At 39.1% G+C, this 23,543-nt stretch overlaps 1 protein-coding gene and 1 pseudogene across 10 annotated transcripts in view; one reads left to right on the top strand and one right to left on the bottom strand.

Moving 5' to 3' along the window:
• Positions 1 to 23,543, bottom strand: part of TFDP2 (transcription factor Dp-2) — a 185,345-nt gene that overhangs the window by 77,106 nt on the left and 84,696 nt on the right. The window contains exon 1 of one of the 10 annotated variants that reach the window (XM_021069561.1): positions 6,734 to 7,020. The exons of 8 other annotated variants lie outside the window; for them this stretch is intronic. The gene's annotated coding sequence lies outside the window, so the exon portion shown is untranslated. Of the gene's footprint in view, positions 1 to 6,733; positions 7,021 to 23,543 lie in introns of those variants that run through there. One more of the 10 variants, XM_021069565.1, reaches the window with a different exon arrangement.
• LOC100620366 lies at positions 4,007 to 11,365 on the top strand (annotated as a pseudogene).

Here is a 23,543-nt window from a genome sequence, read left to right on the forward strand (position 1 = left end):
TTTCAGACTCTAAAATCTGTTTTCAATATTAGATATCAGGTCACCATAACATTCACGTAAAGGAATCAGTTAAAATTCTATACACTAAGGTTTTGTGGACCATCAGATTTCAGAGGAGTTTTGAGTTAAAAAAAAAAAAAAAAACTTTAAAATTAAACAGCATCCATTCAGTTTTGTGTATTAAAGTCTAATGTGCTGATATCTGTTTAAATACTCCTATCTGGAAATAACTTCAACCTCCCCGTCCTGCTTCTCACCATTCTTAATCGCCTTACCAGAAACCATACAGAGGAAATAAGTACACACCCCTAACCTGTGAGAATACCCAGAAGTGATCACCCATGCCACCCAAGGCCAGGATATTCAGGTTTATATGTCATACCTACTTGTTACAGTCTTAAAACAAAAGGATAAGGTACCCTCACCCTACTTCTAAATAGCAGAGCATCCCTCCCTCACCCCCACCCAGGGCTGGATGGTGATTTGCATGTTCAAATCTTTTACCTGAAATAGTCACACACTTAGTATATATTCTACAATAAATTAACAGCAACCCAAGATCAGGAAGACATTGTGATGACTGAGGTCAGGTAATGGATAAAATAACATGGGGCCGAAGTTGATTCCATCAGCCCTGTAGGAGCAATGTTTCTTCTCCCTAACCATCATTCATCTTTCCTTCCACAAATACTTTCTGAGCACCTACTATGATTCAGGCACTGAGCTAGGCAGCAAAGTGCCTTGCTCCCTACTGTCTTACCCCAGAGACCTGACATTAAGCCTTTCTCTAGTCTTCTGTTTCTTTCTCCCTGCTTGTCTTCCTTGCCAGCGCCCCCCTCTCAACTCCCAAATTCCTTATTCACACTGCCCTTCAATCTATTAAGCCTTTCTTGGCAGGCAGCTTAATCACTACCTTCTGTATGCCTTCATTGTGGGGAAATTCATGAGTCTTCCCACTGCATAATAAAACGCATCTTATGTACGTTCTCGCAAACAATTTCTCCTTAATCTTGGATACAAAAATCCACTTAAGCATCATATCATTGGCAAGCACTGATGATCTGGAAAATACCAAAGGGGGCTAGGCGTTTGCTTGCCCGGTTTGTAAGCTAATTTATTTGAGCTAGAGTTTGCTATGTTTATTGGCAACTGGACCAAAGATTAACCACATTTTACAGATATATTATGATTCTATAGGCAGAAATGATACTATGATGGCACAATGATAGTTTCTACTTGCCCCATGCCTGCTAAATATAACTATCTGTCAGATCCATATCATATATCTGTATTCACATTTTCAAGTAAAATGTCTAATCTCTGTGATGAGGACTACGCCAAAGCAAAGGATTTCTGCTATCAGTCACATGGATAAGTGCTGGTTTCTTAGAAATATCATATAGTAACTTCACCTTCATACTTTTTTTTTTTTTAATTTTATGGCCACTCTTGTGCCACATGGATGGCCAGGGATCAAATCTAAGCCGCAGCTGGAGCAATGCCGGACACTTTAACCCACTGTGTGGGGCGAGGGATCAAACCTGTGCCTCCAGAGACCCAAGCCATTACAGTCAAAGTCTAAACCCACTCATCACAACAGGAACCCCTCTACCTTTCCAATGTAGGCATTTTTCAAGGTTATGTGCCCTTGATGCTCCTTTCTCCAAGATTTATATTCCTTCTTTGGAGAACATTAGCCATCTCTATGGCTTTAATCACCTTTATGCAGATGACAACAAAACATACTCCCGGTCTTAGCCTCCTCTGTTCTGCTCAACTCTTAAAGTCTTTTTTCTTTTTCTTTTTTTTCTTTTTTTTTTGCTTCAGGGTCGGGCCTATGGCATGTGGAGGTTCCCAGTTTAGGGATCAAATTGGAGCTGTAGCTGCCAGCCTACACCACAGCAACACCAGATCTGAGCCGTGTCTGCAACCTACACCACAGCTCACAGCAACGCTGGATCCTTAACCCACTGAGCAAGGCCAGGGATTGAACCTGAGACCTCATGGTTCCTAATCGGATTCGTTTCCGCTGTGCCACAACGGGAACTCCTCAATTCTTAACTCTTATTTGCAGCGCCCTATTGGACATCCCATTTTGTCAAGCAACTTCTTCAGGACTTAACTCCACATCTACTGTCCCAAATTAGCTCACCCTCCTATGTTCTGCGTCCTTGTTAAAGACAGCATCATCGCAAATAAATAGTGATTTTCTATTCTTGACTCAAGAAAGAGTCAAATGCCCACACTATTTCCAGGTTTTTTTTCCTAAAACATACATCAAAACAAAAGAAATAAGAAATATAACTTTTGATGACCTCCTGATGTCTAGAGCTACATTATCAACAGTGGTAGCCTTATTTACACGGATTAAAGTTAAATGAAATTAAAAATTCAGGGGAGTTCCCGTCATGGCGCAGTGGTTAACGAATCCGACTAGGAACCATGAGGTCGCGGGTTCGGTCCCTGCCCTTGCTCAGTGGGTTAACGATCCGGCGTTGCCGTGAGCTGTGGTGTAGGTTGCAGACGCGGCTTGGATCCCGCGTTGCTGTGGCTCTGGCGTAGGCCGGTGGCTACAGCTCCGATTCAACCCCTAGCCTGGGAACCTCCATATGCCGCGGGAGCGGCCCAAGAAATAGCAACAACAACAACAACAACAACAAAAAAGACAAAAAAAAAAAAAAAATTCAGGAGTTCCCCGGCAGTCAGGTATTTGGCATCGTCACTGCTGGGACACATTGTCACTGCTATGGTCTGGGAACTTCTGCTTGCTGCAGGCCCAGCCCAAAAAATATTTTAAAAAATAAATAAGGAGTTCCTGTCGAGGCTCAGCAGAAATGAATCTGACTAGGAACCAGGAAGACGCAGGTTCGATCCCTCAGCTGGTTAAGGATCCCATGTTGCCATGAGCTGCGGTGTAGGTCGAAGACGCAGCTTGGATCTGGTACAGGTCAGCAGCTACAGCTCTGATTCAACCCCTAGCCTGGGAATCTCCATGTGCTGCAGGAGCAGTCCTACAAAGACAAAATAAATACATAAATAAATAATTGCATAAATAAATAAATAAATATTCAATTTCCCAGTCGTGGCAGATACATGTTTGTGGTTAACAGCTTGCAGAAACAGAGCATTTCCATTATCACAGAAAGTTCTGTTAGAGCTCTCTGGTCCAGACAATAACAGCAAACTACATAAGACTGAAGTGCCAATTTTCCTCAATCAGGCCCCTAACTTCAACCTTCTAATTTTGTCTTCTACCATATTCCTATGCATGCTTTAGTCAAAATGGAATTAGTGGAGCCCAAAGAATCAAGTTGAAGGCTTTAGAGGAGGAGAGAGGCATTTGCCAGTACCTCAGAGAAGGACCTATGAAAGGGGTAAAAACCAAAGTTGACAGCTCAGAAATGGTTCCCTAAAGCCCTCACAAGTTAGGAAGGGATGGAGCCTTAGACGTAAGACTTTAGCCCTTGAGAAAGACTTAAGTTCTAGTGAAGGAAAGGATGGTCACCAGAGTCAGAGCAATTCATCCAAATTCAGGTATGAGTTGAATTATAAGGTAAAGAAACTCAACTCAAACGAGTCTGATTTGAAAAGAACTGAGTCAGCTCAACTGGCTCACTGGATGCAAGAAAGGGTTAGAGAACCAAATTAGGAGGGTCAGGGATGCAGCAAGGGCTCAGGAACTGCGAGGTTGCTGGGACCAGGTGGCTCTGTCTGACTCCTTTCCTTTGCCTCTGATTTTCTCTCATGTCAGCATCATTCTCTTTCACCACAGATCAGCATTCTTCAGCGGGTGGGAAACACAGCCCTGATGTGTCACAAGTTTTCTGGCTTATAGATTCCATTAATCCTCTCGCACCCTGGGCCTTAAAAACACCAGGAAGACAAGCACTGGTTGCATGTGGGTCAGGTGCTCATCCTGGCCAGTGAAATGTCCTCAGAGCAATAATGGGCTGGGACAATCGACTGTGGCCAGAAGGACATAATCATAAAATGTAGTAGCTGGAAGATGAGGAAGACATGGGCGGCGGATGAGTTTCTAGGCATCCTACAGTTGGTCACTAAATCTCTAGCTGAGTCATTTAAACCTAAAAGAATACATGATATGCCAGTGATCTAGTAAAAGGTAAAGTCAAGATTTAGCTCTAGGTTTTCTGACTCCAAAGACTGTCTCTTTTCATTAGAATATTCCTACATCATCAAAGGTTGGGGCGAGGGAGGTGAGGGGGTGTTACCTCTTGAAGGCCACACTGTTCACGTTGCAATAGATTCTTACCCAAGCAGCAAGGACTTCAGCTTTCAAACTTCCTTCCCTCTTCAGAAACTTTAATTTTTCCCTCTCTGCTGAGTTCATCTCAACATTTAAATGCAAAGATTTTTCCTCTGTAACTGCTGCCAAACTAAAAACCTCCTCCTTTCCATTCCGCCAATTTTTTTTTCAGTGTGATATCTATAGCTACTAACTCATCTTTTTCACCAACTATTAATTATATTTCAATTCTTCAAAAATGCACCAAGTACCTCCTACATGATAACTACTGTGCTAGGCACTAGGGATATAAAAATAAAAGGCATGGTCCTTATCCTCAAAGAAACTACCCAATTTGGCTTCTCTCCAAGTGCTCATATGAAACCGCACTGTCTGAAGTAGAAAAGGAGCTCTACCTTGATGAATCAAACGTATGTGTATGCTCCCGAACCTTGCTAGTCTGACCCTGTTGATCTCACAAATCTTGCCTGCTTAATACTATTTATTAAAACTATCCTCTCTTGGAGTTCCTGTCGTAGCTCAGCAGAAATGAACTGAACAAGCATGAGGACGCAGGTTTGATCCCTGGCCTTGTTCAATGGGTTAAGGATCCAACATTGCTGTGAACTGTGAGGTAGGTCGCAGATTTGCAGACATGGTGCAGATACTGCATTGCTGTGGCTGTGGCTGTGGCTGTGGTGTAGGCTGGTAGCTGCGGCTCCAATTCGACTCCTAGCCTGGGAACCTCCATATGCCTCAGGTGCGGCCCTAAAAAGACAAAAGAAAGACAAACAAAAAAAACTATCCTCTCTTGTCTTTTATAAAGACTGTTTCTTCTCTGTTTTACTCCCAACGCTCTGGGCTGATTCCTTTATTTTTTTTCCTCCATATTTGTAATCTAAATGGCTCAACCAGAGCCCTTTGTTCTTACTATATTTTTGTTTTGGAAGGTGACTGGCCACATAATTTATTTTTACTTATTTATTTTTTTTCTTTTGTCTTTTTGCCTTTTCTAGGGCCGCTCCCGCGACATATGGAGGTTCCCAGGCTAGGGGTCGAATCGGAGCTGTAGCCAGACCACATAATTTATTATCCAAACTGGGTTAACCATTGAGAGTTAAAGGGGGCACACTATTAATAATTACCCTGAAGCTGCTTGGAAAAACTCAGTCACATGGATTCCTGCTTAAAAACCTTCAAAAGTCCCCTTCTCCAAATCTTAAAGCATAGCATACAAAAACTATTTAGCACTAACTATCTCTTTTAGATTAAATGTACACCTTTTTAATGGCTGACTCCCAAGTCCACCTGAAAGCCTACCTCCGCTCAATATTGAGCGTATACACGACTATATTATGTTGGGGGGGTGGGGGACATCTCCTTTGACTTCTTTCCCATCCAACAGAAATCTCATCACTTGCCAGTAACTGGTAATGCCCAGAAACTACTCAGAAGCCCCATTATTCAGATAAGAAAATGGAGGCTCGCCATATCAAATTACTTGCATAAACGCTACAAAGCAGCAGAACTATGATCCTAATTCAATTCTTAACTTCTCAAAGTCCACATACTTAGTGACTATGGGCATTAATTACAGATATAAATTCAACAAGCAGATATAATCAAAAGGCTTACTAAAATGTGGTATTGTTCTCTATGTCATGTATTAGTTCATTAATGCCACATCAACTACTCCAGATGAGAAAAAAAAGAAAGAAAACCATCTCAGTCCCCTGCCTAACAATCCTTGATGGTTCCCTCGTCAAAGAGATCACATTAGGCCCTTAATAACTGGATCCCACATTGTTGTTCTAGGTTTATTTCCCACAACTCCAGAGGCAAGGATTATTTACCATTCCGTGAACAGCTCATAACCTTATTGTTAAGGTCTTAATATTCTTCACCTGGTAAATCAGTCCTCCTCTCCCCAGACCATAAAATGTCACCCCTTCAGTTAAGATATTCCCAATTCTCCAAAGCAGGCGTGGTCCTATTTTAAGTTCCCACAACATTGTGGACATACATTTATTATAACATATATTATATTCCTTTGTAATAACTTGCAGGTCTGTCACTTCCAGTAGCGTGTGAATTCCTCCACAACAGGTTTTTGGCTCTCCATTCCTCCTATTTCATCCTTGCACCCTTTCTGTCTGGAAAACCATATTGCACACAGTGTGTATTCAAACAATATCTGCTAAACAAATAAGTGGATGAACAAGTGTCCTTTACTGATCAAATACCTTCAGTAGCTTCCCATCTGTTAAAAGAACTCCACTTACAGCAGAAAAATTTTATCTACTTTGATTTTCCAAGCTCTTAATGATTAGAAACTAGCTTCTTTCTCCAATAGTAATCTACAATTTTCTGTAATGGTTTCCCAGACACGCCAAAGATATTCCTGCAGTCCCGCCCTAAAAACTTTTGTAGGAAAGAGGATTCTAAAAAGACAGCAGAATAGGAAGCGCTAAGAATCTGTCTTCTTACCTGGGCAACAACTGCACTGGCAGAATCCGTCTCATGTAACTATTTTGAATCTCTGGAGTCTAACGAAGTCCTGCAACTTGCAGGGGAAGGCTTGGATGGTAAATTGCAACTAATTTTTGTCAACTTATAGCTGGTGGTGCAGTAGCAGCTACCCCTCCCCCAACAGCAGCCATGTGGCAGGCAGCTGTGCACATGTTCCCGGAGCAGTTTGTACACAGGATATGGGGTCCAGGATGTACAAAAACATCCAAATACCAGGCATCTGTGTTCTGACCGGGGACTGCTGCTTCTGCTTGCAGAAGTGCAGAAAAAGTGGGCAGCCATTGTTGCTCTGTCTCCCCACGGTCCCCCACCCCCACCCCCACTTTGGCTGAAGTGAATTTTGGAGGATTTAAAGGACTAGTGTCTTTCCCACCCTTCATTTTTCTCCATTTACCCCTTAGGGAACCACACATTAAAGACCAGGACACTTAAAAACAACTGCATATGTGGGAAAAATTAGAAAGTAACTACACACAGCCAGGGAAAGGCTCAGAAAAGACCTGAGAAGACCTTAAGTTTACACCTAGGGCTATCCCTGGCACAGAGACAGCCCAAGACAATTTTTTAAAAAATGAACAAAACTAATAAAGAGTAAACCTTGGGGAAGAGGGAAATTCCAACTTCCACAGTTACTACATTATTAAATTCAAACAACCAGTTTTTCAACAGTAAAAACTATCACAAGACATACCAAGAACAGGAAATTACGACCAATTCAAGGGGAAAAAAATAAAACAGTAGAAACAGTCCCTGAGAAAGTCCTGATGGCAGATATATTAGACAAAGACTTTAAAACAACTCTCTCTTAAAGATGCTCAAAGAACTAAAGGAAGATGTGGAGAAAGTCAAGAAAATGATACAACAAAATGGAAATATCAATAAAGAGAAAGAAAACCTAAAAAGGAACCAAAAAGAAATTCTGGAGCTAAAAAGTAAAATAACTGAAATGAAAAAAGAAATCGACAACTTGAACACAGAACAATGGAAATGAGCAAGCTAAAAAAAGAAGGAAAAAAGTGAACAGAGACTAAGGGACCTGGAAGGGACCTGGGGGACTCCCAAAAGGAGAAGACAGAAAAAGGGAGAATATTTGAAGAAATAATGACTGAAGACTTCCTCAATTTAATAGATGACATAAATATTAATATCAAGAAGCTCAACAAACCCAGGGTAAGATGAACTCAAAGAGATGCATTATAATCAAACCCGAAAAAGACAAAGACAGAGAGGATCTTGAAAGCATCAAGCAAAAAGTGAATTGTCACATACAAATCACATACCTGATAAGGGATTACTATCCAGGACATATTAAAAAAAATCTAAAACTCAACAACAACAACAACAACAAAGCCAAATAACCTAATTAAAAGTAGGCAAAGGACTTAAATAGATATTTTTCAAAATAAGATATACAGATGTCCAATACGCACATGAAAAGATATTCAACATTGCTAATCATTAAGGAAATGCAAATCAAAATTACACTGAGATATCACCTCACACCAATTAGGGTGGTTATTATAAAAAACAAACAAACAAACACGGAGTTCCCATCGTGGTTCAGTGGTTAACAAACCCAACTAGTATCCGTGAGGCCGTGGGTTCGATCCCTGGCCTTACTCAGTGGGTTAAGGATCTGGCATTGCCGTGAACTGTGATGTAGGTGGCACATGCACCTTGGATCTGGTGTTACTGTGGCTGTCGTGTAGACTGGCAGCTGTAGCTCCAATTTGACCCCTAGCCTGGGAACCTCCATATGCCATGGGTGCAGCCCTAAAAAGACAAATAAACAAACCCCCAAAACAGCAAGCAACAAGTGTTAGTGAAGTTGTAAAGAAATCAGAACCCTTGTATAACTACTGGTGGGAATGCAAAATGGTACTGCTATTGTATAAACTGGGACTTTGATTGCTTAAAATATTAAAAATAGAATTATCATACGATCCTGCTGGGTCAATTCCACTTCTAGGTAGACACCTCAAAGAAGTAAAAGCAGAATCTTGAAGAGACATCTGTACTCCCGTAATCACAGCAGCCTTATTCACAGTGGCTACAAATGAAAGCAACCCATTTGTCCCCTGATAAGAAAAATGTGATATATACATACAATGGAATAGTATTCAGCCTTAAAAAGGAAGGAAATTCTGACACACTACAACATGGATGAACCATAAGGACATTGTGCTGAGTGAAAAAAGCCAGTCACAAAACGGCAAATACTGTATGATTCTACTTATATGAAGTACTTAGAATGATCAATAGCCTAGAGATAGAAAATGAAACAGTGGTTAGCAGAGTCTAGGAAGAGGAAGATATGGGGAGTTACTGTTTAATAGGCACAGAGTTTCATTTTCACAAGATGAAACAAGAGACAGGGATGTATGGCTTGATGGTTGGACAACATTATGAGTATATTCAGTACCACAGAAAGGCATACTTAACAATGGCCAAGACGGTGAATTTCATGTGTATTTTACCACAGTTTTAAAACAAAATGCATGTAGGATTGGGGATAGAGGGTATATGGGAAGTATCTGTATCTTTTGCTTAATTCTGCTATGCACTTAAAACTTTACTTAGAAAAATAAAGTCTAGGAGTTCTTGTCGTGGCTCAGCAGAAATGAATCTGACTAGCAGCCATAAGGATGCAGGTTTAATCCTTGGCTTCGCTCAGTGGATTAAAGATCCTGCATTGCTGTGGGTGTGGTGTAGGCCGGCAACTACAGCTCCAACTCAACCCCTAGCCTGGGAACTTCCATATGCCACGGGTGTAGCCCTAAAAAGACAAAAAGAAATAAATAAAAAATAAAGTCTATTTTTAAAAAGTATAAAACAGTCTTGTCCAAAGTGGCTTTTCCCTCTTCTTTGCCTCTTCAAAGTCTACCCATTTCTCAGCACCAGCAGTAGTTCCACCTCTACTCTAAGGGCTTCTATTACCTCCTGAGTCTAACCTAACTTCCTTCCTTTAAATTCCTACATAAAATACACTAAAATATCAAGACTAGCATAGCTAAGATAAATGAGTATGTGCTATAAGAATAACATTGGTACAATCTCCGTTAAAACAACTCACCGTTAAAACAACTCACCTAAATAACACGATAAATTCTTAATGAGCTGTTTGTTGTCAAAGCTATAAAAATTAAGTTTGTTCATTCAATCTATTCATATTTACTAACTGTTAAAAACATACCAACCATAAGAAGGGGACCTAAAAATACACTGGTGAAGGAAAAGATATAATCCCAGCCTCAGGAAGTCACAGTCTAACAGAGGAAGCACTATAAACAAGTAAACACGTACAAAAATATCAATTGTCTTCATTGCTATGAAAGAAACTAGTGGGCATTACAGAGCTGGGAAGGGGTATTACTTGCACAGTCTTTCAGATAAAGTGGTCCAGGAAGATTTCTGAGAGGAGTGATATTTAAGCTAAAACCTGGAAAATGAGGAGGTGTTAGCTACAGTAAAAGCAGAGAGAAGAGCATTCTATGTGAGAACAGAACTGTGAAAATACTCATATGACACCCACAAGTAAAAGTAAAGCAAATAAACGGAAACTGAGGACGACAAATAAAATACACATAAGGGAGGGTTTGGGGGAAAAAAGGAATTTACTAGCTTGGGTTATTTTCAAAAAAATAGTAGAAGCAACCCACTTGTTATTTTCTTACCTGGGGCTAAAGCAAAGTACATGGAGAAGGAATCAGGACCAATATTTCACACACACACACACACACCCCTCCTTTTCCATCTATGTTTTTGTCCTATTTATGAGTCTGTTTTCATTTTGTTCCTTTGCTAGTTTTGTTTTTTAGATTGTTATTTTATTTATTTATTTTTCATTAGGGAATCGGTGATTTACAGTGTTGAGTCAATTTCTGCTATACCGCATAGTGACCCAGTCATACATATATATACATTCATTTTCTCATACTATCTTCCATCATGGTCTATCCCAAGAGACTGGATATAGTTCCCTGTGCTGAACGGTAGGACCTCATTGCTTATCCATTCTAAATGTAATAGTCTGGTCTTTTTGTGGGTGGCAGCGAACACGGAGAGAACAGCCTCGGGCATGGTGTGAGAGTACAAGGCGGTGGGGCACTGCCTGCCCACCCCCCACATGCCAGCGTGCCACCTCTCTATCACATTCGAATCTCTCCGCCTAATCACGTTGTTGCCAGGCCCTGCTTCTGGTACTTTGTGTTTCAGCTGAAGAAGATGAAGTCTTCAGGAGAAATAGTCTGCTATGGACAGGTGTTTGAGACGTCTCCCCTGCGGTGGGAGAACTTGGGCATCTGGTTGCACTATGACTCCTGCAGCAACACCCACCATATATACCGGCAGTGCCGGGGCCTGACCAGGGCTAGCGCCATCACCCAGTGCTACCGAGACATGGGCACCCGGCTCTGGGCCCGGGGCCCACTCCATCCAGGTCATGAAGATGGAGGAGATCACAGCCAGCAACTGCTGCCAACCAGCAATCAAGCAGTTCCACGACTCCAAGATCAAGTTCCCTCTACCAGGGTCCTCCATCGCCAGCACAAGCCACGCTTCACCACCAAGAGGTCCAACATCTTCATTTAGATGCTGGCCCTCCCCATCCCTAGGTCTGACCAAATAAAACTTTTTAGGAAAACCAAAGAATTAATTAATGTAACAGTTTGCCTCTACCAACCCCAAATTCCCCATCCAACCCACTTCCTCTGCCCAGCCCCTCTGGTTGGGCATCTTATTTATTAACACTTTCAAGCTCCTACTTCCTCGCCTATAAAGTGAAACATTACATTTGCTCTCTGCCATGGGTGTAGCCAAAAAAAAAGAAAAAAAAAGATATCCTATCAATAATTTTTTTGTACTCTAATATATATTTAGAAAAAAAGAATAAGGATCATGAATGCCACTGTGAGCAGAAGACTAAAAAGGAACATGAGCATTATCAGACCTCAATAAATATGCTCTAAACATAATCATGAATGCATTAATTACTCCACTGTCATATTTTATTTCCCTATCAATGGATATTTACAGTCTCCATATTCTGCCATTATAAACAATTATATAATAAGCACTTCTACATGCAATAATTTCTTAGCCTTTTCTAATGCACAATCCCAGAAGAGTTTCTAGTAGGTGAAAAAATACAAATTTCGTTGTTTTTTTGGGTTTTTTTTTTGTCTTTTGCCATTTCTAGAGCCGTACCCGAGGCATATGGAGGTTCCCAGGCTAGGGGTCAAATCGGAGCTGTAGCTGCTGGCCTCCATCAGAGCCACAGCAACGCCAGATCCGAGCCACGTCTTCGACCTACACCACAGCTCACACGCCAGATCCTTAACCCACTGAGCAAGGCCAGGGATCGAACCCGCAACCTCATAGTTCCTAGTCAGATTCGTTAACCACTGAGCCACGACAGGGAACTCCAAAAAATACAAATTTCTTTAAGGAGTTCAATATGTATTACTAATCTGCCCTGAGTGCTTGTGCTGATTCATGCTCCTAACTGAAGTAGATAAGAAAGTAAGAATAAACAGAGTTAAGAAAAAGTGGATATAAAACGAAGATACCAATGTTTCTTACCTTTGCTGACACAGGTCACAACTTTAAGAAAGTCTTTGTTAATTTCAAATAGGAAGAAGATTTTGTTTTTAAAGAGCTTTTACATGATGCCCAAAATACTGCACATGAACATTTTAGAAAAATTACAAAATACAGAAAAGCACAGGAGTTCCTTCTGTGGCACAGTGGGTTAAAAGATCTGGTGTTGTCACAGCTGTGACGTAGGTCACAACTGCAGCTCAGATTCAACCCCTGGCCTGAGAACTTCCATGTACCGCCGATGCGGCCACAATTTTAAAAAAACTAGAAAAGCACATATGAGAAATTTAAAATCATCTATAATTACAACACCCAGAAACAGTTATAGTGTCTTATACACATATATCAAGTCCTTTCCTATGCTACATTTTTCTTTTTCCAAAAAAAGAAGACGGGGGACAGGAGTCATACTTTACATGCTGGTTTAACTTTCTGAACGTAATAAATTTTTTAGATTATAATATCTATAGAAGGCCAGAATACAAAAGCGTCACAATAGACTCAGTTTATTTATCACACCGCTTCCAATGTTTCATTCTTATCACCAATGTTGTGGTAAACATTATTTGCTCAAATCTTCCTGAAGATCTTTCTTTAATTAGGATAAACCTACAGAAGAGAAAATGCTGAGTCAGGGGTTGCATATTTTTAAGACTTTTGAGGGGTGCTGAGCAAACTATCCTTCAAAGAGGTTGTTTCATTTTATGAATCCCCATACTATCCTCTGCCTAAAGTGACAATTAACCAAAAAAAATCACTTTGCTAATAAGATTGGCAAATACTGGCTTTTATCATTTAAATTTACACTTTGATTACTGGTTAAATGAATATATATTAGTATTTTTATTAGGGATTTGCATTTCTTCTGTGAATTTCCCATCCTGCTGTCCTGTTTTTTCTTGTAATGCCAATATTTCATTTACTTATTTCTTTTCTGTTTCTTTTTTTTTTTCTTTGCTATTTTAGGGCCGCACTCACAGCATATGGAGATTCCCAGGCTAGAGGTTGAATTGGAGCTGTAGCTGCCGGCCTACACCACAGCTCACAGCAACCCCAGATCCTTAACCCACTGGGCAAGGCCAGGGATCGAACCTGAATCCTCATGGATTCTAGTCAGGTTTGGTAACTGCTGAGCCACAAAGGGAACTCACATTTACTTATTTCTTTATTATATTGAATGATCATGGTTACTAAGCCTCTGGTCTGTGGCAGTTTCTCAGATCTGCCTTGTTTATGAAAAGGTGGACAAGTTTTGGGAAGTCCTGGTCAGGTGTTTTGTAGAAAGCCACTCAATCTGGGTTTTTCCAATACTTTTTTTTTCTTTTTCTCATTGTTAGACTAAAGTTATATATTACTGCAAGAAAGATCTCATCATATATTGAGGGCACATGCTCTCAAAATGACTATGACAACTAAAGTTAACTCTGAGGATGTCCTGGACAAGCTGGCTTTTCTTCACCCCATATTTACATAAGTTTCTCTTGGAAGCACTACAATAAATGTAGCTCACACCCAAGGAGGGGTTGGAGGGTTTAAGCTCTACCTCCTTAAAGAGGGAGAAAACTATGCAAATATTTTGAAATTCTGTACAGGGAAACTTGTTTCTTCATGCCCCACTTATTTATTCAGTCATTTACATGAACATGTTCTTATATATTTTTATTTTATACTTTAGGTTAAAATCCAACATTATGTTATTTATTTTATTGCTCAAAGTGCTCCAGTTTTGGCCACTGGGATCTTTTTCTGGTTGGCTCCTGTGTTGCTCTGGTATGTTTGCTTTTTTTTTTTTTTTTTTTTTTTTAATATTTCCTTACTTTCTGGTACTATGAGACACTGCAGGTTGTTTTTGTATATTCCTGTCCAAATCTAGATTAGTTATTTTCCCAAATAGCCTTGGATTCTTTCATTGCAGAATAGTATTAGAAACCAAAATCTAGGTGGTAGGCAACATTATGGCTTTTAAAAACTCTAATATTTTATTGAAATGCATTACATAATTTTTATTTGCTTTGAAAAGAACTGTCACCTTTAAAAGACTTATTTTTTTCTCCTAGGAATACAGAACAACTTTCATTTATTGAGTTGTGTTGTCTTTTATGTTTCTCAGTAAATAACCGAACAATTACTTTTTCTGTATATCACAGCAGTGATCATAAGTTAAATATCATTGATATTTCCTCCATCTGCTAATGCAAATCTTCCAGACTTTACAAAGCCCACAGGATTTCTGTGAGCCTTTAGAGGAATGAGCCTCAGCCATGGCTGCACATTAGAATCAACTGGGAAACTTAAAAATCTTATGTCCAGTTCATGTCTCAAACCAACTTCACTGGAACCTTTGAGGGTGGGACATATTGTTCTAAAAGGTCTCAGGTGATTACAATATGTATCTAAGATAGAAAAACACCACTTTAGTCTCTCACATGGCCTCATTACCAGCTCACTGCCAGTAAGTCTGCTGAGTAATGCTGCCTCCACCAGGCACAGATCACCTCCCCCTTCCTCTGCAGAAACACTGAGCATTTATAAAATGCCAAAACTTCAAGTTTGCCCTTTTTTTTTTTTTTTTTTTTTTTGCTTTTTAGGGCTGCACCCACGGCATATGGAAGTTCCCAGACTAGGGGCTGAATCAGAGTTGTAGCTGCTGGCCTACGCCATAGCCACACAGAATCTGAGCTGCGTCTGCAATCCTACACCAGAGCTCACAGCAACTTTGGATCCTTCACCCACTGATCAAGGCCAGGGATGGAACCTTCATCCTCATGGATCCTAGTTAGATTTCATTAACCACTAAGCCACGATGGAACTCCAAGTTTGCCTTTTTTGAAATAAGGAATATTTTGCTTCCTTACTAGATAACCTTATAAAATACAGATAGAAGCAGCACTGTTTGTGACTTAACATGATTCTCATTAAATTATATTTTGAAAGGTAATTTTTTTGTTGTTTTCATAAAAACTTATAACCATCCTACACGCATAGGATTCACACATAACTTGAAGAGATCTGGCCATAAGACAAACCCTAGTAAGAACCACCATGAAATAATCACAATCTTTTCTGCTTTCTAAAGACCAGATTTTTCAACCGCTTTTTTCCTCTGAGGTACACTGAACATAATCATGGCAACGTCAAAGCCCAAACCCACATTAACTCCTAACTGACTGACTCGTTCCCACAAACAAATGGCCTAACAGAAGTACAAGTGTGCCTATGGCCCAGTATAAATACTGTTTACTTCAATCTCTGCTGTTCTTCTATACAAGATGTCTGGCATTAAATTAAAATTTTAATAATGCACCAAAAAAAAAAAAAAAAAAGAACACCCACACTGCAAGAAATAAAGCAGCCAAATAGAAACAGACTCATACATGACCTAGAAACTGAAAATATCAAGACAGGGGCTTTAAGATAACTATTTCAACTTTCTCATTATTAGACTGGAAGAAATTTTTTTCTTATCTTTAATCTTAATCACTTGAAAAGATAAAGTCTAAGCTAAGACACTAATGATGTATTATGAGCTTTATAACTATGTAAAAATAAAATGTATGCTAACTATAGGACAAAAGAGGAGAGAGGAAAAGGAAATATACATAGTATGGTGTAACATTCTTTGAAAGTAGCCTGTGATAACTTAAAGATGTACAGTGTAAACCCTAAAGCAAACAACATTAGCAAACTGAAGAATAAAAATCATATGGTCATCTCAACAGATGCAGAAAAAACATCAACAAAACATCTGACAAAGCTCAACACCCATTCATAATAAAAACTCTCATCAAAGTGGGTATGAAGGGAACATATTTCAGTGTAATAAAGCTCACTCACTACAAACCCACAGATAACATCATATTCAAAGGTGAAAGGCTGAAAGCCTTTCCTCTAAGATCAGGAATAAGAGAAGATGCTCCCTCTCACCACTTCTACTTAATATAGTATTAGAAGTCATAGCCAGAGCAATCAGACAAGAAAAAAAATAAAAGGAAGCCAAATTAGAAAGGAAGAAGTAAAATTCTGGTACTGTTTGAAGATGTCTTGACACTATACATAGAAAACCCTAGGAGTTCCCTTGTGGCTCAGTGGGTTAAGGAACCAGCATTGTCACTGCCATGGCTCTGGTTACAACTGTGGCATGGGTTTGATCCCTGGCCCAGGAACTTCTGCATGCTGTGGATACAGCCAAAAAAATTAATATACAGAAATCTGTGGCATTTCTCTATACTAATAATTAGCTAAGAGAGAAAATTAAGAAAACAATCTCATTTGACATTGCATCAAATAGGATAAAATGGCTAGGAATAAACTTAAATAAGAAGGTAAAAGATCTGTACTTGGTAAACTATAAGACACTGACAAAAGAAACTGAAACACAAACAGATGGAAAGATATACTATAATCATGGATTGGAAGAATTAATATTTTCAAAATGATCATACTACCCAAGGAAATCTACAGATTCAATGCAATTCCCCAATGCAATTCCCATCAAAATACTCATGGCATTTTTCACAAAACAAAAACAAAAAAATTCTAAAAGACTCTGAGTAGCCCAAACAATTTTGAAAAAAAGAAAAAGAAAAAGAACAGAGATGAAGGTATCATGTTTCCTGACTTCAGACTATACTACAAAGCTATAGTAATCAAGACAGTATTTTACTGATACAAAAACAGACATATATATCAAGGAAACAGAACAGAGAGCCCAGAAATAAACTCATGCACTTATGGTCTACAATCTACAACAAAGGAGGCAAGAATATACAATGGGAAAAAGATAATTTCTTCACTAAGTGGTGCTGGGATAACTGGACCACTACATGTAAAAGAATGAAATTAGAACATTTTCTTATACCACATACAAAAAATAAACTCAAAATGGATTAAAGACCTAAATATAAGATTGGAAATCATAAAACTCCTAGAAGAAAACCTAGGTAGAACACTCTTAGACATAAATGGTAGTAACATTTTTGGGATCTATCTCCTAAGCAAAGGAAACAAAAGTAAAGATAAACAAGTGGGACCTAATTAAACTTAAAAGGTTTTACACAGCCAAGAAAACCACTGACAAAACACAAAGACAACCTACTGAATAAGAAAAAATATTTGCAAATGATATTACTAATAAGGGGTTAATATCTAAAATTAGAGGCAGTTCATACAACTCAATATCAAAAAAGTAAAACACCCAATCAAAAAATGGGTAAAAGATCTGAATAGATATTTTCCCAAAGAAGACATACAGATGGCCAATAGGCACATGGAAAGATACTGGACATCACTAATCATCAGAGGAATGCAATCAAAACACAGTCAGATATCACCTCACACCTGTCAGAAGGGCTGTTATCAAAAAGACCACAAATAACCAATGAGGATGGGAACTGGAAAAAAGGAAACCCTTGTGTACTGCTAGTGGGAATGTAAACTGGCACAGCCACTATGGAAAACAGCATGAAGTTTCTTCAAAATACTAAAAATAGGAGTTCCCGCTATGACCAGCAGGTTAAGAATATGACTACAGTGGCTCAGGTGATTGCGGAGGCCAGGGTTTGTTCCCTGGCCCAGAGGAGTGGGTTAAAGGATCCAGTGCTGCCACAGCTGTGGCGCAGGTTGAAGCTACAGCTTGGATTCAGTTGCTGGCCCAGGAACGTCCACATGCTGTAGGTGCAGCCATAACATTAAAAAAAAAAAAAAAGCCTCTAAAAGTAGAACTCTCCTACAATCCAGCAATTCCACTCCTGGGTATACATCCAAAGAAATTGAAAACAGCAATTCAAAAAGATACATGTATCCCAGCATTATTTACAATAGCCAAGACAATGGAAGCAACCTAAATGTTCATCAAGAGATGAGTGGATAAAGGTCACACACACACACACACACACACACACACACACACACACAAATACTACTCAGCCATAAAAAAGAATGAAGTTCTGCTATCTGCAACAACATGGATGGACCAGGAAGGTATTACAGTTTGTGAAATAAATCAGACAAATACTGTATCTTATCACTTATATGTGGCATTTGAAAAATAAAATTACAACAAAACTAAAACTTACAAATAGGTATAACAAATAAGCAAAGGCAGAATATAAATAAAATGGGAGTTCCCATTGTGGTGCAGTGGAAACGAATCTGACTAGTATCCATGAGGATGCAGGTTCGATTCCTGGCCTCGCTCAGTGGGTTAAGGATCCAGCATTGCCGTGAGCTGTGGTGTAAGTCGCAGATGCGGCTTGGATCCCACGTTGCTGTTGCTGTGGCTATGGCCAGCAGCTGCAGTTCCAACTGGACCCCTAGCCTGGGAAACTCCATATGCTGGCGGGTGCAGCCCTAAAAGACAAAAAAAAAAAAAAAAAAGTAATATAAATAAAATAAAATCATAAAAAAATCTATTTTATCCAAAATAAGTAAAGAAAAAGAAAGAAATAGAACTGGAAATAGATGAGACAGAGAGGGGAAAAAATAGCAGTATGGCCGATTTAAACTCAACTATATCAAATTATATTAAATATAATTATCTAGAGGCCCTTTAAAGTCCTTAGATTCCCAGAACAAGGAATGTAACCAGGGATATAGGTAGGTATTGCATAATGATAAAAGAAAACACCACAAACAAATGAACAAAATAAAACAATCCTAAATGTGCATGTGTCCAACAAGAGTTTCAAAATACATGCAGGAAAAACTGACAGAGAAATGGGAAAAATAGAAAAAAAATTATGCTTGGAAACCAACATTCCTCTCTTAGCAATAAGCAGAACAAGCAGATAGAAAGGATATAGAAAATATGATCAACACTGGCAATCATCTTGACATCACTGATATTTATAGAACACTCCACTCAGCATCAGCAAAATTCAAGTTCTTTTCAGAGCACTTGGAACATTTACTAAGAGGCCATACAACAGATCTTGAAGCAAACTTCAAAGCTGTGAAACAACTAAAATAATCCCCCAAAGATGTTCTCTAATCACAATAGAATTGAATTAGAAATCAATAACAGAATATTTCTGGAAAATCTCCAAATATTTAGCAACTTAACAACACATTTTCAAATTCATTGACAGATTAAAAACTACCAGAGCTCCCTCAAGGAAAAAGAGACAATACCTATTATACCTGTCATGGAAATTGAGTTCCCTATTATACAAATTGAATGCCCAGTTTAAAACCTCCTCACAAGGAAAACTCCAAGCCTACATGGCTTCATTGGCAATTTCCACTAAATAGTTACAATAAAACAATCTGATATTAAACAAACTCTTGGTAAGGCCAACACAACCCTGATACTGAGACTAAACAAATGAATTATAAGAAAATTTCAAACCCACATCCTTCATGAACACAGTTACAAAAAACCTTAACAAGCCTTAAAAAGGAATGCAGTTCTGATACATGCCACAACATTGATAAACCTGGAAAACAATATATACTAAGTGCAATCAGCCAGATCCAAAAAGAAAAATAAGGTATATTTCCACTTATATCAGGTACCTAGAAATGTCAAATTCCGAGACAAAAACTAGAACAACAGTTACCAGTGGCTAGAGAAAGGAGAACAGGGATTGATTGATTGATTGACTGATTGATCTTTTTGCCATTTTCTTGGGCCACTCCTGCAGCATATGGAGGTTTCCAGGCTAGGGGTCGAAGCAGAGCTGTAGCTGCTGGCCTCCGCCATAGCCACAGGAACATGGTATCCGAGCCACATCTGTGACCTACGCCACAGCTCACAGCAACGCCGGATCCTTAACCCACTGAGCAAGGCCAGGGATGGAACCAGCAACCTCATGGTTTCCTAGTCGGATTTGTTAACCACTGAGCCACGATGGGAACTCCAGGGAATTATTATTGAATGTGTAGAGCTTCATTTTGAATGACTAAAAAATTCTGGAGCTGAATAGTGGTGATTAGTGCACAAGATGACTGTACTTAAAGCCATCAAATTATACATTGGAAAATGGTTAAAAGGGTAAATTTTATGTTATATGTATTTTACCACCATAATAAAGAAACCTTAGCAAAATGTTAGCAAACTTAATCCAGTAATAGATAAAAATGATAATACAGGAATCTCCTGTATGGTACAACAGGTTAAAGGTCCAATGTTGCCACATCCGTGGCACAGGTAATAACTGTGGCACAGGTTCAATCCTGGCCCAGGAACTTCCACATGCCTCAGGTACAGCTAAAAAAAAGGGGGGGATAAACATTACATGCAAGTGGTATTTATCCACAGAATGCTGGTTGGCATAGATAATGCAAAATAATCCACAAAAAAAGCTATCAAAAGTAATAAATGAGAGACTAAAAATTATATTTAAAAGTATCTTTAATCTCTAGTTCACAAGATTTTTTTTTTAAGTGACCAAAATTTTGTCATTTTGCCGTTTCTTGGGCCGCTCCCATGGCATATGAAGGTTCCCAGGCTAGGGGTTGAATCGGAGCTGTAGCTGCTGGCCTACGCCAGAGCCACAGCAATGCGGGATCCGAGCCGTGTCTGCGACCTACACCACAGCTCATGGCAATGCCGGATCCTTAACCCACTGAGCAAGGGCAGGGATCGAACCCGTGTCCTCATGGTTCTTAGTCGGATTTGTTAACCACTGCGCCACAATGGGAACTCCTAAATGAACAAAATTTTTAAAATGGATCCTGAAAAGTATTTCAGGAGTTCCCATTGTGGCTCAAGAGGTTAAGAACCTGACTAGTGTTCATGAGGATAACGGTTTGATCCCTGGCCTTGCCCAGTGGGTTAAGCATATGGTGTTGCCACAAGCTGCGGTGTAGGCCTCAGATGTAGCTTGGATCTGGTGTTGCTCTGGCTATGGTGTAGGCCAGTGGCTATGGCTCCGATTCCACCCCTGCCCTGGGAACCTCCATATGCCAAAGGTGCCCTAAAAAAACAAAAAAAAAGAATTTCAGACAAAACTATCGTTCCTCTTTAATCTACCTATGTAAATATGTTATTGGTAATTTCTTAATTGACCATCCTTACTTTCTTCAGGCAAATCTTACTTCGTTCATCTGAACACAATGTTAATTTTATTTGCTAATATTTAAGGTTTTTTGCTTCTACAGCTATGTGATTGGCTTATAATTATCTGTACTGTTAAGTTTTATTTATGAGTTAAATCAGTTTTGTTCTGTGTACTGAGAAGTCTTTGCTTTTATTCTTTGCATGCTTTATTGCCTGGATTATCTATTCATAGAAACAGGAAAAAGTTTGTCCATAAAACTGTCACGAATAGAGTCTTTTTTAAAGTTATTTTATTGGACAAGATTTTCTATTTCTACCACCATATTAAACTTTTGAAGTTTTCTACTCTTTAAAAAAAAAATCAGTCTTGGTAATTTATTTTCCTTCAAATAATTTTTTTTATCAGTACTTTCAAATTCTTCAACAAAACTATTATATGGTAATCTGAACATTTATTAAAATTTGTTTTAAAATCCTCTAATATTTCTAATACTCCTCTAATGTTCCTAATATTACAACATTTTGCTAAATGACCTCCCAGAGTTTATTATGGTCCATCTACCTGGATCTTTCAGTTTTACCACTTTTCGACCTGCTATGGCAACACCGGATTCTTAACCTGCTGCACCACAAGAGGATATCCAGTTTTACCACTTTTCAATCTTCTAATCTTGTTCAATTTTGTTTTTATTTTAATTATAAATTTCTTTTTGCCAAGCTTGGGCCAATGCGGGGAGGTGAATACCTTGTTTCATTTCATTTTTAAAAAGCACAAATAAGGAGTTCCAGCTGTAGGGTAGCAGGATCAGCATCATCTCTGGAGAGCTGAGAAACAGGTTCCATCCCCAGCCCAGCACAATGGCTTAAAGCCCAGCATTGCCATACCTGTGGCATAGGTTGCAACTGTGGCTCAGATCTAATCCCTGGCCCAGGAATCCCATAAGCCAAAGGCAGCCAAAAAAAGAAAAAGAAAAAATTAAAAAGCACACATACAATTTTGACTGTATCCCATGTATATGTGTACATTTATATAAAATTATCATTTATTGTTAATATTCATTTGTTTAGATTTCTGACTTGACTTAACAGCTTTTTGGGGAAAGAAATGACAAGTGGACTTCTTCCATTAATTCCAAATTTTATTGCACTGTGGCCAGATAAAAAAAAATGACCAATCAAATTTCTGCTTTAAACACTATATTGAGATTTTTCTGTTTTCTAGTACGGTTACTTTCTATAAACATTCCATGGATGCTTGAGGAGAAGGGGTATTCTTTGTAAGGTACCCAGTGTTGGCGATAAATGTGAATGAGGTGTTCATTTGGTGGGGGGAGTGGCAGAGATGAGAAATTATATGGGAAATTAAGCATGTAAATAGACATATAAAGGACAATGGGAGACAGAAGGACTTCTTCTAGAAGGCTGTTTAGCTTTGTAAGGAACTACCAAACTGCCTTCCAAAGTGCGTGCACCATTTTGCATTCCCACTAACAATGAAGGAGAGTCCCTGCTACTCTGCATTCCTGTCAACAATTTGGTATTGTCAGCTTTTTGAATTTCGATAATTCCAAAAAGTGTGTAGCACAGACTATTATTGTTTTAATTTTCAATCCCTTAATTATAAAACATATCAAGTATGTTATGCTTATATGCCTTCTGTATACATTCCTTGGTGAAGTGTCTGTTCAGATCTTTTGCCCACTTTTTAATTGGGTGGTTGTTTAATTCTTGTTGTTACATTCTTTTTATACTTTGGATACATCTAGGTAGGAAAGAATTTAATCTTGCCCAAAGAGAGGTCTGGCTTTTGCCCTTAGTTTCTGGGAAGTAATCTCTAAACCCTTGGAAAGTCTCATCTGATAAAACTGTCTCAGTTTAACTGGGGGCAAATGAACAGTCACATAGTAGCCATGTCATTTGGGATGGAGGCTTTAAGTCATAAATAATAAGATTTAGTCTGGGGGTATCTGGACTATATGGTAGCAGCTTGACACTCCCCACGCCCCTCTGAGGGACTAGAGACTTAAATCAGCCATCTGAGTAGCTGGTCAGGTTGACATGATCAGCCCCCAGTAAAGACTCTGGATACCAAAGCTCACATGAGTTCTGTGGCCGACAATACTCCATGTGAGTATCAATACTGGGAAAGTAACACTGTCCGTGACTCCATGG

The sequence above is a fragment of the Sus scrofa genome, chromosome 13, assembly GCF_000003025.6.
Source record: "Sus scrofa isolate TJ Tabasco breed Duroc chromosome 13, Sscrofa11.1, whole genome shotgun sequence".
Classification (NCBI taxonomy): domain Eukaryota; kingdom Metazoa; phylum Chordata; class Mammalia; order Artiodactyla; family Suidae; genus Sus; species Sus scrofa.